The 13787-nt window shown below is 44.5% G+C and overlaps 1 protein-coding gene across 4 annotated transcripts in view; it reads left to right on the top strand.

The window, feature by feature from the left end:
- DIAPH3 (diaphanous related formin 3) overlaps window positions 1–13787 on the top strand; it is a 481747-nt gene that overhangs the window by 8562 nt on the left and 459398 nt on the right. The window contains exon 1 of one of the 4 annotated variants that reach the window (XM_039507691.1): window positions 13006–13192. The exons of 2 other annotated variants lie outside the window; for them this stretch is intronic. The gene's annotated coding sequence lies outside the window, so the exon portion shown is untranslated. Of the gene's footprint in view, window positions 1–13005; window positions 13268–13787 lie in introns of those variants that run through there. One more of the 4 variants, XM_039507701.1, reaches the window with a different exon arrangement.

Below are 13787 nucleotides of genomic sequence, written 5' to 3'. Positions count from 1 at the left end.
TAGTGCTGGAGTTACTGCAATGTAAAACGTTGAATCTAAATTAATCTATCTTATAGGAATGATTACTGAACAGATGTTACCTAGAACACCTTATTGCAGTTTTGTGGAATTCCATAATTCTTCATCATGTTGTTGTTGTTGGCTTGAATTGACACTCTGGTTTATGGCATTAAATTTTGTCACGGGATTTTAATGTCTTTCTACACATTCTTTATAAATTTAATTCAAAGTTGCCTTTTTATATCTAATTCAAATGAACACACTTATAACTTGTGTATTCCTGAATACTATTACTGCATATCAACAGTCATGTCAGTGTAACTCAACCTTTTAATCACTTCTCCCAGACTGTCTTCCAAATAAACACTTAGGATAGGGTGGTGTATGTTTTCATTTCAAAACCCTACATTAACTACATGTTAAGACTGCAAATTAGAAATCAAAGGTAAAAAACGTTGTCAGACTATGGAACAGCACTTTAAAAACATGATTGTTAAAGTGACTGTAAAAAGGAATATTGTTGCTCATCAGATCTGCCTGCTTTATTTGTAGATTTTTTTTTTTTTGCCAGAAGGGATCATCTAGTCTGACCCTGTGCATACTACAGGCTAGAGGACTTCACTGTATTAATTCCTGTTTCAAGTCCTATAGCTGTGCTTGACCTAGATCAGGGGTTCACAAACTAGGTTTGTGGCTTGTTCAGGGTAAGCCTCTGGTGGGCTGTGAGACCCTTTGTTTACCTGAGTGTCCGCTGTTCCTGGCCAATGGGAGTTGCGGGAAGCCAATGGGAGCTTCCCTCTTATGCCATGACAGCTTACTTTGCTTCAGAGCCTTAGGTGAGGGACCTTGTCAGTGGCCTTTTGAAAATCTAAGTACACTATATCCACTGGATCCCCCTTGTCCACTTGCTTATTGACCGCTTCAAAGAATTTTTGTAGATTGCTGAGGCGTGATTTCCCTTTACAAAACCATGTTGACTCTTCCATGCTCATCTATGTGTCTGACAATTCTGTTCTTTACTAGTTTCAACCAGTTTGCGTGGTACTTGAAGTCAGGCTTATCAGCCTGTAATTGTCAGGATCCCCTCTGCAGCCTTTTTAAAAAAATTGGTGTCACATTAGCTATCTTCCAGTCATCTGATACAGACGCTGATTTAAGTGATAGGTTACATACCATAGTTAGTTTTGCAATTTCACATTTGAGTTCCTTCAGGACTGCTGGGTGCGTACCATCTGGTCCTGGTGACTTATTACTGTTTAGTTTATCAGTTTGTTCCAAAATCTCCCCTAATGACACCTCAATCTGGGACAGTTCCTCAGATTTGTCACCTAAAAAGAATGGTTTAGGTTTGGGAATCTCCCTCACATCATCAGCCATGAAGATTGATGCAAAGAATTCATTTAGTTTTTTTGCAATGGCCTTATCTTCCTTGAGTGCTCCCTTAGCATCTTGATTGTCCAGTGGTGCCCCACTGGTTGTTTAGAAGGCTTCCTGCTTCTGATGTACTTAGAGGATTTTTTGCTGCTACTTTTTGAGTCTTTGGCTACCTGTTCTTCAAATTCTTTTTTGGCCTTCCTGATCATATTTTACTTGCCAGAGTTTATGCTCCTTTCTATTTTCCTCTGTAGGATTTAGCTTCCACTTTTTAAAGAATCCCTTTTTGCCTCTAACTGCTTTTTATTTTGTTGATTAACCACGGTGGCACTTTTCTGGTTCTCTTACTATGTTTTTTTTAATTTGGGGTGTACATTTTAATTCAGCCTCTATTATGGTGCCTTTAAAAAGTTTCCATGCAACTTGCAGCAATTTCACTTTTGGCATTGTACCTTTTAATCCCTGTTTAACTAATTTCCTCATTTTTGTGTAGTTCTCCTTTCTGAAATTAAATGTTACTGTGGTGGGCTGCTTTGCTGTCTCCCCCTCCCCCACCTGGGATGTTAAATTTTACTGTGTTATGGTCACTATTACCAAGCAGTTTAGCTATGTTCTTACACCAGATCCTGTGCAATACTTAAGACTAAATCAATAAATGCCTCTCTTCTTATGGGTTCTGGGACTAGCTGCTCCAAGAAGCAATCATTTAACGTGTCAAGAAATTTTATCTCTGCTTCCCGTCCTGCACCCAGGGCGTGCAGGAGGGGTGCGGCAGGGGGCTCAGGGCAGGGGGTCGGGGTGCAGGAGGGGTGCAGCAGGGGGTCCAGGGCAGGGAGTCGGGGTGCAGGAGGGGTGTGGCAGGGTTGTTTGTTTCGGTTTTGTTTTGTTTTTTTTAAACTGTTGAGCCTGCAGATTGTTGGTCTTAGGCCTCTCCAGGCTGGATGAGCGAAGTGTCTGCTAGCTTCCTTAATATCTAGCTTTCTGAAAAGTTAAGTATCTGCCATCTTTACTAAAGTCTACAGTTCTGCTGGTGAACATTCATGTGTTTGTCAAACCCTTCTATTCAAGCTTCTTTTGTCCAATTCCATTAAACATTCCCTAACGGGAAGTTGTTTCTGGTAGCCATTATTAAGGTTAAAATTTTGTCACGGATATTTTTAGTAAAAGTCATGAACAGGTCATGGGCAATAAACAAATTCACAGAAGCCTGTGATGTGTCCCTGACTTTTACTAAAAATAACTGAGACAAAATGGGTAGGGAGAAGAGTCCAGCACCCACTGCTGCTGGGACTGTGGGGTTCCCCCTGCTGCCTGTGGTAGCTTGGAGCTGTGGACCTATGGCTGAGAGCTGTGGGGTCCCCCTGCAGTGGCTGGGCAACTGCAGGGCTCCCTCGCCAGCTGATAGTTGCAGCCCCTGTGCCCTGGGGCTGAAGAGGAAAATGTCATGGAGCTCTCTGGAAGTCAGATTCCGTGACCTCTGTGACAGAATCTTACTTAGTCATGATATCAGCCGAAATTATAGAGAGAGAGAGAGCTACTGGTACTTCTAAACCAATTTAATGATTTATGGCAGAGAATGAAGTAGTTGGATTGTGTGTGTGGCCGCTTTGTAAGGAAGGTGGAATTGTCTGTGGAATAGATTAGAGTCTACGGGGAAAAAAATGTGCCTAAGATTAGAGCTGCATGCTGCATTTTGCACAACATTCATAAGAATAAGGGAAAAAGCTTTAATGATGAGAGGCAGGAAAGTTGGGCAGAGATGCAGAGACTTGCTCAGCAGTTAGCTAGGCTCCAGTAGAAAATGGAAATTGTCAGCGCAATATTGTCAGGGATGTCTATAGCTCTTACTTCTGAATATCAGACCTGAAAAAGTACAATATGACATCAATCTGTTAACCCGTGGAGGGTGGGTGGAATGGCTTGTGAGCACTGTAGTGTTTGAGTGGTGGAAGTGGAATATTGGGCAATCCTTATTTTATTTTGTTTATGGCTAGAAAATCCTATGCATTTAAAATCTATAGATTTTTCTCTGTTGTTAGTAGCTACCGGTGTGGTGCTCTGCTCTTGTTCGATGATAACAGTTGGTTGCGTGCGTGTTCCCTCTGCGCGCTGCCCCAGCTCTGCGCAGATAGCTGACGCAGCAAAGACCACAGACTCTAGTAAGGTATGAAGGAACCCGGGCCAGGTTTATTGTCAAACGAAGCACAGTAATAGCTTCCTATAGACTCTACAGGACATACTATGAATATGTCCCCCCGGCAATGGACACAGCTCAGTCAGTGGCGGGACTTTCCATTGCCCCCTAGGCTGGCCAAAGATGCGCACTCTGGGACTTACTTTTATATAGTTACAGGACAGATTACTCATCTCTCCTGATGTATTGAGGTACAGCCTCTTGGCTCATTAGGGTGCTGTCCCTTTTGATCATGTTGTTCCAGACATACAGATCTATCCATCATGCTGTCCTGTCTTTCAGATGCACCTGCCTGTTCCTTGTTATGTCTATGGACTGTCCTTGTATCAGGCTGTCCAGGTGCCATCTTGGCACAAGTTCCTCTTATTAGCCCTTATGTGTGAATGCATCTGCTTCTAACAACCCTCTTCTCGCCAATTTCTGTGAGTGAGGCCTGCCTCTGGCTCACAGCCCAGCTTTTGTTTACCAATGCCTGGAAGTACTTTGGTTCAGGCTTCTTCAGGCTTCAGGTCTTAGACTAGGCCCCTGACACGAGTTTGTTTCAGGGCCTCATCTTACTACATCTGTAAAATGCATTGACTCTTAAAATGGTTGAAGATTGATTTTTTTTTTCTTATTTTTAAAGAATGTAATATAGCAAAGAGAGAGAACTTTAATTAGAACAATAATAAAAGGTTCAAAATGACACAGCGAGGGGGGGATTCAAGTAACAAGCAAGTGTAGGTGCCTTGCCTCTCTCCCTCTGCCCCTCAACATTAGAAGACTTCAAACAGGAAAAGTTCAAAGTTATTAGATGCATTAGATGGCTCAAAAGAGCTGGGCTCCCAGATGCAGCTGTTCTTACTGTGCTGAGTTTGGGTCTGTGAAGGGAATGAATTTTGGGAACAATGCTGTTGCAGTACAGCAGGGAGGAGTTTCTGGTGTTCCCAGTATACTGTATTATCCAGAGGTTGCAGAACATGGCTGGGTCCTAGTTTACAATCCTGCATTGTCTGTTCCCTGAACAGTAGCATGTAATGTAGCAGAGCATTCTGGGTCCATCTTGCTTCCAGGATTTGCCTCTGTGTATCCCTTTCTTTCAGTAGTTTTTCTTGCTATGGTAACATTGTCCCTGGCCATTGTGACACTCTGTTGAAGTGGCCAAAGAATCTCCCTGGAGAGCTCCCCTCCGCCAAGTACAGCCTCCATTTCCCTGCCTGTTTTTATTTTCGTTTGTTTGACTTTGCAATGAGGTACCTTAACATAACATTCTGAGTTTTCTGTTCTCGCCCCCTGCTCAGCTGTTGATATATAGGCCCTGTTCTTGATGATCAGGCCGCTGTGGGTACCTCAGCTCTGGGCACAGGAGAAAAACACAAGTAATCGTGTTTTGTGTTCCAAAAGAGACTGACAACACTTTTTAATATGCATTTCTGATTTTCCCTCCTGAGATTCTTCCCAGTTTTGGGGGAATCTCAGCGATGGTAAGTGGTATGTGCATAAGGAGGCTGTACTGGGATTTTTGTCTTGTAGGATACGCTGCTAGGATTTGGCATTGTGCCTTAGATTGGGGGAGGTGGGGATTCTGTTTTCAGTTTGGGTTTGCAGATTTGCGAATACTGTGTCAGATTAGCACGTGGGCATCTGGCGTGTTAGCTGGATAGTAATGCCTTCTACATTCCCTTTGGGCTGTCCTGACTTGATTACATTACCCTGAGGTGGGTAGAGTTGAAGGGAGAGAATGGTCTTAGTCAAAAAGGCAAAGGGCGTATGAGCAAGATAAGTTGTGAAGTTAGTCACTAAGATGGTCCTACCATAGAAGTGATGCAGAAGTGCCAGGGAATTGTGACTTACACTGGGGAGAATGACCTTGTAGTTAGCTCCCATGCTGTCCAGACAAAAATGCAGCAATTTGTCAGTCATAGCTTAGATTCTGCTTTGTCCCATGGTGAAAGTTTGTAGCTATATATATATAGGTTCTGTAACCATTGTCTGAAGCACATAGTTCCCAGCGTATCTCTATGTAAACCTAAGAGAAGCCATTAAGAGATTTGCTTTCCCTAAGGCAAAGCTCTTTTTCTGTAAGAATGTGTGTTGAAGGGCATTTATTAATAAGCAAGGAGTTGTGGTCCTTGTACCCTTACAGGTATACAATGATAATGTGTACCTCATGTAAAGCAAGAATGCTAATCAAATTTCTTTTCTTGTGACCACTGTCTCAGACTAAATTTCGCACAAATTAATGTTTTTATTATTGGAATATGCCACCAGAGGGTGACTGGAGTACAGGCTGCACCATGCTACTGGATGCCATTGTGAGCTGGGAAATGGAGCTTGGGGTGGTGGTGTGTTGGCTAGGCAGGACAGATGTAGGGAAGGAAAAGAAATAGATGGGTGGGCATATGCCGTCTGTGGTATGGACTTGAAAACAGTTGATAGCCAGGGCATTAGCCTGGCTGGGACAGCTGCTACAGACTGCAGAGGCTGGAGACTAAAGCTCATGTCTGTCTAAAATGTCTGCAGCCAAGGGGCAACCGGAACAGAAGCTAATGTGGCAATATAGCACAATAATGATGATGAATTTTAAAGAAAGAGACTTCCATGCCAAGGCTCCTTCAAGAGGATCTGCCTTCTCTATCCTAGCCTGGGTGTTTGTCTGGAGATCAGTATGGGTTTCTGCACAGCAGGAATTGGGCTAGTCTTATAGAGTTTCAGAGGGAGTTTTGCAGGGGAGACTAAGAGACCTAGGCAGAGGAACTGACAGGCTAGCGAAGGGAGTGGGTGGTGGTCTGCCAGTGTTCTGGTGCCTGTTGGGGGTTTGTTTTGTTTTGTGTTTCTTGGACTAATAGGTTTTTAGGTAGGAAGGCTATGACCGATACAGAGGCAGCAGTGAAAGACACAACGAAGATGACTGGATGTGGAAGCTGCGGCATGTACATGATCCTGGAGGGGGTACCTGAAAAGAGTTTTTTGTCTGCATGAAGTGCCGTCTGATAGAGCTGATGGAAGAAAAGATCCGAGGACTGGAGATGCAGGTGGAAACTCTGGTTGAGTTTAGAAGGGGATTCGAGCAGATGATGGAGCAAAGACATGAAAAGGCTGAAGGGATAAGCTCAGACTTGCAGATGGCAGCAGGACCAAAGAATTCTGAGGAGAGACTGCTGGGTGAGGAAAGTGGACGGTGGAAGCATGTGACTAAGAGAACCAGGCAGAGGAAAAGACGTGCCAGTGAAGGAGAAATAGAACTCAGGAGCAGGTATGCAGAGTTGGAAAATGAAGAAGGGACACAGCAGGTGGTCGCTGAAGGTGAGAGGGCAAGGAGAAAGAGAAGAGCTGCTAGTCCTACAGGAAGAGGGGAGGAGTCAATGGAGACAACACCAAATATGAGCCCCCGGAGGATACGGGAAGGGTTGTGGAGGATTGCAAGGGTAAATAGGAATCAAGAGGACTTGCAGCCAGTGAGAGCAGGGGATAGACGGGAGAATCACACTGTCACCAAGAAAAGGCAGGTCTACGTGATTGGGGACTCTCTACTGAGAAGAATAGACAGGCCTGTAACTAGAGCTGATCTGGAGAACAGAAGGGTGTGCTGTCTGCCAGGTGCTAAGATACGGGATGTGGACCTGAGGCTGAAAAGGATCCTAACGGGAGCGGGAAAGAATCCGTTGATTGTCCTTCATCTGGGAACGAATGATATGGCTAGATTCTCGCTGGAACGTATCAAGGGAGACTATGCCAGACTGGGGAAGACGCTTAAGGAAATCAAGGCTCAGGTGATCTTCAGTGGGATTCTGCCGGTTCCTAGAGAAGAGCAACAAAGGTGTGACAAGATTATGGCGATCAACAGATGGCTCAGGCAGTGGTGCTATAAGGAGGGCTTTGGGATGTACGGCCACTGGGAAGCATTTATGGACAGAAGACTGTTCTCTCAGGATGGACTTCACCTGAGTAAGGAGAGAAATAGACTTCTAGGATGGAGGCTCGCCCAACTGATTAAGAGAGCTTTAAACTAGGACTTTGGGGGAGATGGTTGGGAGATGTCCGGGTAATCTCCACGCCAGAATTGAACCTTGAGAGGGAAGAAAACAAAGTAAGAGAAGATACAGCCGTGGGCAGAAGAATGGACATAAGGAGGAAGGGTAGTGTAGATACCAGTCTAATAGGTGATGCTGGTGGTAGAATGTCTGTGCCTAACAGGGTAAAGAATGTCAGTGAAGCCAAATGGCAAAAATTAAGATGTCTGTACACTAATGCGAGGAGCCTAGGTAATGAAATGGAGGAACTAGAGCTACTGGTGCAGGAAGTAAAACCGGATATTATAGGGATAACAGAAACATGGTGGAATAGTAGTCATGACTGAAGTACAGGTATTGAAGGCTATGTGCTGTTTAGGAAAGACAGAAATAAAGGCAAAGGTGGTGGACTAGCATTGCATATCAATGATGAGGTTAACTGTAAAGAAATAAGAAGGGATAGAATGGATAAGACAGAGTCTGTCTGGGCAAAAATCACATTGGGAAAGAAAGCTACTAGAGCCTCCCCTGAGATAGTGCTTGGGGTGTGCTACAGACCACCGGGATCTGATTTGGATATGGATAGCGACCTCTTTAATGTTTTTAATGAAGTAAACACTAATGGGAATTGTGTGATCATGGGAGACTTTAACTTCCCAGATATAGACTGGAGGACAAGTGCTATTAACAATAATAGGGCTCAGATTTTTCTGGATGTGATAGCTGATGGATTTCTTCACCAAGTAGTTGAAGAACCAACAAGAGGGGATGCCATTTTAGATTTGGTTTTGGTGAGTAGTGAGGACCTCATAGAAGAAATGGTTGTAGAGGACAACCTTGGTTCGAGTGATCATGAGCTAATTCAGTTCAAACTAGATGGAAGGATAAACAAAAATAGATCTGGGACTAGGGTTTTTGACTTCAAAAGGGCTAACTTTAAAGAATTAAGGAAATTAGTTAGGGAAGTGGATTGGACTGAAGAACTTGGGAATCTAAAGGTGGAGGAAGCCTGGAATTACTTCAAGTCAAAGTTGCAGAAACTATCAGAAGCCTGAGAAAGGGGGAAAAAACCATAGGCAGGAGTTGTAGACCAAGCTGGATGAGCAAGCATCTCAGAGAGGTGATTAAGAAAAAGCAGAAAGCCTACAAGGAGTGGAAGATTGGCGGGACTAGCAAGGAAAGCTACCTTAGTGAGGTCAGAACATGTAGGGATGAAGTGAGAGAGGCTAAAAGCCATGTAGAGTTGGACCTTGCAAAGGGAATTAAAACCAATAGTAAAAGGTTGTATAGCCATATAAATAAGAAGAAAATAAAGAAAGAAGAAGTGGGACCGCTAAACACTGAGGATGGAATGGAGGTTAAGGATAACCTAGGCATGGCCCAATATCTAAATAAATACTTTGCCTCAGTCTTTAATAAGGCTAATGAGGAGCTTAGGGATAATGGAAGGATGACAAATGGGGATGAGGATATGGAGGTAGATATTACCACATATGAGGTATAAGCCAAACTTGAACAGCTTAATGGGACAAAATCGGAGGGCCCAGATAATCTTCATCCAAGAATATTAAAGGAACTGGCACATGAAATTGCAAGCCCATTAGCAAGAATTTTTAATGAATCGGTAAACTCAGGGGTTGTACCATATGACTGGAGAATTGCTAACATAGTTCCTATTTTTAAGAAAGGGAAAAAAGGTGATCCCGGCAACTACAGGCCTGTTAGTTTGACATCTGTAGTATGTAAGGTCTTGGAAAAAATTTTGAAGGAGAAAGTAGTTAAGGACATTGAGGTCAATGGTAATTGGGACAAGTTACAACATGGTTTTACAAAAGGTAGATCATGCCAAACCAACCTGATCTCCTTCTTTGAGAAAGTAACAGATTATTTAGACAAAGGAAATGCAGTAGATCTAATTTACCTCGATTTCAGTAAGGCATTTGACACGGTTCCACATGGGGAATTATTAGTTAAATTGGAAAAGATGGGGATCAATATGAAAATTGAAAGGTGGATAAGGAACTGGTTAAAGGGGAGACTACAATGGGTCATACTGAAGGGTGAACTGTCAGGCTGGAAGGAGGTTACTAGTGGAGTTCCTCAGGGATCAGTTTTGGGACCAATCTTATTTAACCTTTTTATTACTGACCTTGGCACAAAAAGTGGGAATGTGCTAATAAAGTTTGCAGATGACACAAAGCTGGGAGGTATTGCCAACACAGAGAAGGACCGGGATATCATACAGGAAGATCTGGATGACCTTGTAAACTGGAGTAATAGTAATAGGATGAAATTTAATAGTGAAAAGTGCAAGGTCATGCATTTAGGGATTAATAATAAGAATTGTAGTTATAAATTGGGGACACATCAGTTGGAAGTAACAGAGGAGGAGAAGGACCTCGGAGTATTGGTTGATCACAGGATGACTATGAGCCCCCAATGTGATATGGCCGTTAAAAAAGCTAATGCAGTTTTAGGATGCATCAGGCGAGGTATTTCCAGCAAAGATAAGGAGATGTTAGTACCGTTATATAAGGCACTGGTAAGACGTCATCTGGAATACTGTGTGCAGTTCTGGTCTCCCACGTTTAAGAAAGATGAATTCAAACTGGAACAGGTTCAGAGATGGGCTGCGAGGATGATCTGAGGAATGGAAAACCTGTCTTATGAAAGGAGACTCAAAGAGCTTGGCTTGTTTAGCCTAACCAAAAGAAGGTTGAGAGGGGATATGCTTGCTCTTTATAAATATATCAGAGGGATTAATATTAGGGAGGGAGAGGAATTATTTAAGCTTAGTACCAATGTGGACACAAGAACAAATGGGTATAAACTGGACACTAGGAAGTTTAGACTTGAAATTAGACAAAGGTTTCTAACCATTAGAGGAGTGAAGTTCTGGAACAGCCTTCCAAGGGGAGTAGTGGGGGCAAAAGACATATCTGGCTTCAAGACTAAGCTTGATAAGTTTATGGAGAGGATGGTATGATAGTCTAATTTTGGCAACTGATCTTTGATTATCAGCAGGTGAGTATGCCCAGTGGTCTGTGATGGGATCTGAGTTACTGCAGAGAATTCTTTCCTGGGTGCTGGCGGGTGAGTCTTGTCCACATGCTCAGGGTTTAACTGATGGCCATATTTGGGGTCGGGAAGGAATTTTCCTCCAGGGCAGATTGGCAGAGGCTCTGGAGGTTTTTCGCCTTCCTCTGCAGCATGGGGCATGGGTCACTTGCTGGAGGATTCTCTGCAGCTTGAGGTCTTCAAACCACAATTTGAAGACTTCAGTAACTCAGACATAGGTTAAGGGTTTGTTATAGAAGTGGATGGGTAAGATTCTGTGGCCTGCTTTGTGCAGAAGGTCAGACTAGATGATCCCTTCTGACCTTAAAGTCTATGAGTAACTCCTCACTTAAAGTTGTTGTTTCGTTGATGATCAATTAGAGAACATGCTCATTTAAAGTTGCGCAATGCTCCCTTATAATGTCATTTGGCAGCCACCTGCTTTGTCCACTGCTTGCAGGAGGAGCAGCCCATTGGAGCTAGCTGGTGGAGGCTTGAACCAGCATGGACCGGCAGCCCTCTTATCAGCTCCCCGTTCTCCTAAGTTCCCTGTGGGGCAGCCGCCCAGCAGGCTATCAATTGCGGGCAGTTTAGTTGTCCCTCCGCCCCACTCCCATGTGCTGCTCTCCGGAGCCTCCTGCTTGCTGTGCAAGTGTGAGGGGAGAGCGGGGCTAATGTCAGGGTGTCCCCCCCATTTCCAAAGAGCGGGGGGGGACACATGAGAGGGCTGAGGATGGAGGGAGCTTGCTGGCAGGAGCTGCGGCCTCAACTTGCTGATTTATTTAAAAAGGCAGTATACTTAGAGTGGGGTCAGCGTACTTAAAGGGGCAATGTGCCCCTCTCTCTCTCTCGGTGTGCATCTCTGTCTGCCGTGCTGTCTCCCCTCCCTCCATTTGTGCTGCCATGTAGAGTATGAGGCTACATTAACAACGGTGTGTTAACCCTTGGGGGCTCAGCCGATTGCTAGTTCATCATTTAGCAGTAAGGCATCCCTTGGGAAATATCCCACCCTCTGACTTCATCACCTCATCCAAGCTTTACAGTCATCATTGCTGTGTACTAGTATTAAATTGTTTGTTTAAAACTTACACACGTACACATGTGTACGTGTGTAAGTTTTAAACAAACAATTTAATACTGGTACACAGCGATGATGATTGTGAAGCTTGGATGTGTGTGTGTATATGTATGTCTTTTGTCTGGTGAAAATTTTTCCCCTGGAACCTAACCCCCCCATTTACATTAATTCTTATGGGGAAATTGGATTAGCTTAACATAGTTTCGCTTAGTCGCATTTTTCAGGAACATAACTACAACATTAAGCGAGGAGTTAGGGTACCTGGCCAGTGCCAGGGTCTGGGACCCCCCCCCGCCGCAGGTCTTCGGGGCACTTTGGCGGCGGGTCCCGGAACAGAAGGGGCCCCCCGCCGCCGAAGACCCCGGGCCCCTGGAATCCTCTGGGCGGCCCTGGAGCTCCCCCAGTTACTTCCTGTCACCGCCAAACTCCCCTCACCCCCGCCCCCCTCCCCGAGTTATTTTCTGTGCCTAAGCTCCCCGCGCGCTGCTCCCCAATGTTTGGGGCCGGGTCTCTCCCCTGGCCCCACCTGCCACCCCCACGCACCTCCCCCCAGTGTCTCCCGGCCCCCACTTGCTGCCCCCTCACTGCCCGGGAGCCTGCCCGGGAGCTCACGCTGACTCCACTCCTCTGCTATGCCAGCTTTTGGCATCACCTGCTGCCGCAGGGTCCTAGAGCCCCCCTTCACTAGGGCCAGGGCAGGCTGCCCTTCCCCTGCCCTTCTGCCCTAGTCCTGAGACAGAGACAGGGCAGGGGCGGGGCCTCATGGAAGGGGTGGATTGGGGGTGGGGCCAGGGGCAGCAAGGGGGCGTGTCAGTGATGCGGCCCTCGGGCCAATGCACTAGTCCTCATGCGGCCCTCGGGGTCATTTGAGTTTGAGACGCCTGGTGTAGACAGTGTGTTACCTAGGTTGATCTTAGTGTTCTCCAGGAAGTGTACCACAATGCCCCACCGTGATCGTTCTGGTCACTGTTTGAACTCTACTTTCTCAGACACTATAGAGTTGACATAGTCATCCCTGCTGAAGTATTTATTGCTTTGGTAGAAAGGTGTTATGCAGTGGTGTCTTATAACCTGTACGTTTCTTTTGAATTCTTAATGGATACATTTAATCCCCCCTCCTTCACTAAAGATTATTAGTGTAATGTAGAAATCATAGTGACACATCTGACATGGAATGGCATGAGAGGGGGAAAATTCTGTCTTACTGTGACCTTTCATTTAAGACCCTCCATGTCACAGTCTTCATAATGGAGGCTCCCTGTCTCCATAGCAACTGGAGGCAGACCAGATATTTGTTCTGAGCCTGGGCTTAGGACCACTTCTTAAGGAGAACTCTCCAGGGCAACAGTATTTTTAGTTTTGAAGGCTGTTGTTTTGAAGGGTTTTTCTTAAAAGGTGGTCGTAAGCCCAGGCTCTGAACAAAGACTCTGCCTCTAGTTGCCGTGGAGACGAGGAACACCCACTGTGAAGACTGACTTTGAGGGACCTGGATAAAAGGTCATAATAAGACAATTTTCTATTATTGTACCCAGTTGTCCTCATTTCATCCTCAATATTTGCTATCATCCCACTGTAAGTCTTTGTAGAGATTTTCGTAAATGTTAAGCATTGACCTAACTTTTCTCCCACTGAAGTCCCATGATATAACTTTTGTTGATTTCAGTGAAGTCAGAGTAAGGACATTGCTGAACACGTAATATTTTTCCCATAAATATGCCTTCTCTTATACCCCTGCATTTAGGTCATTGCTTGGTAGATGCCTTGTATGTCTGGTGGCAGCTGTATTATGGGGTAGCATTTTATTTTCTTAGCTGATCAATGTTGTCACATCTTGGGAAAACTCCAGTACAGGCAACTTCCCAAACTACCCTAAAGGACAAGAGACCTCAGCAAGTAGAGATAATATATGGAGCAGCTAACAACTTTCCTTTCAACTTGAGAATTTCTCAACTATGGTACGCACAGAAGGGTTTAGAATAGGGCTGTCAAATGATTTAAAAAAATCACAATCGTGAGATTAAAAAAAGTGACAATTGCAGTTTTAATTGCACTTAATAGAATACCAATTTAAATTATAAATATTTTGGAATGT

This window comes from Mauremys reevesii, linkage group 1, assembly GCF_016161935.1.
Source record: "Mauremys reevesii isolate NIE-2019 linkage group 1, ASM1616193v1, whole genome shotgun sequence".
Lineage (NCBI taxonomy): Eukaryota > Metazoa > Chordata > Testudines > Geoemydidae > Mauremys > Mauremys reevesii.
Note: the sequence above shows the minus strand (reverse complement) of the source record. Positions and strands in the feature narration are given on the sequence as shown.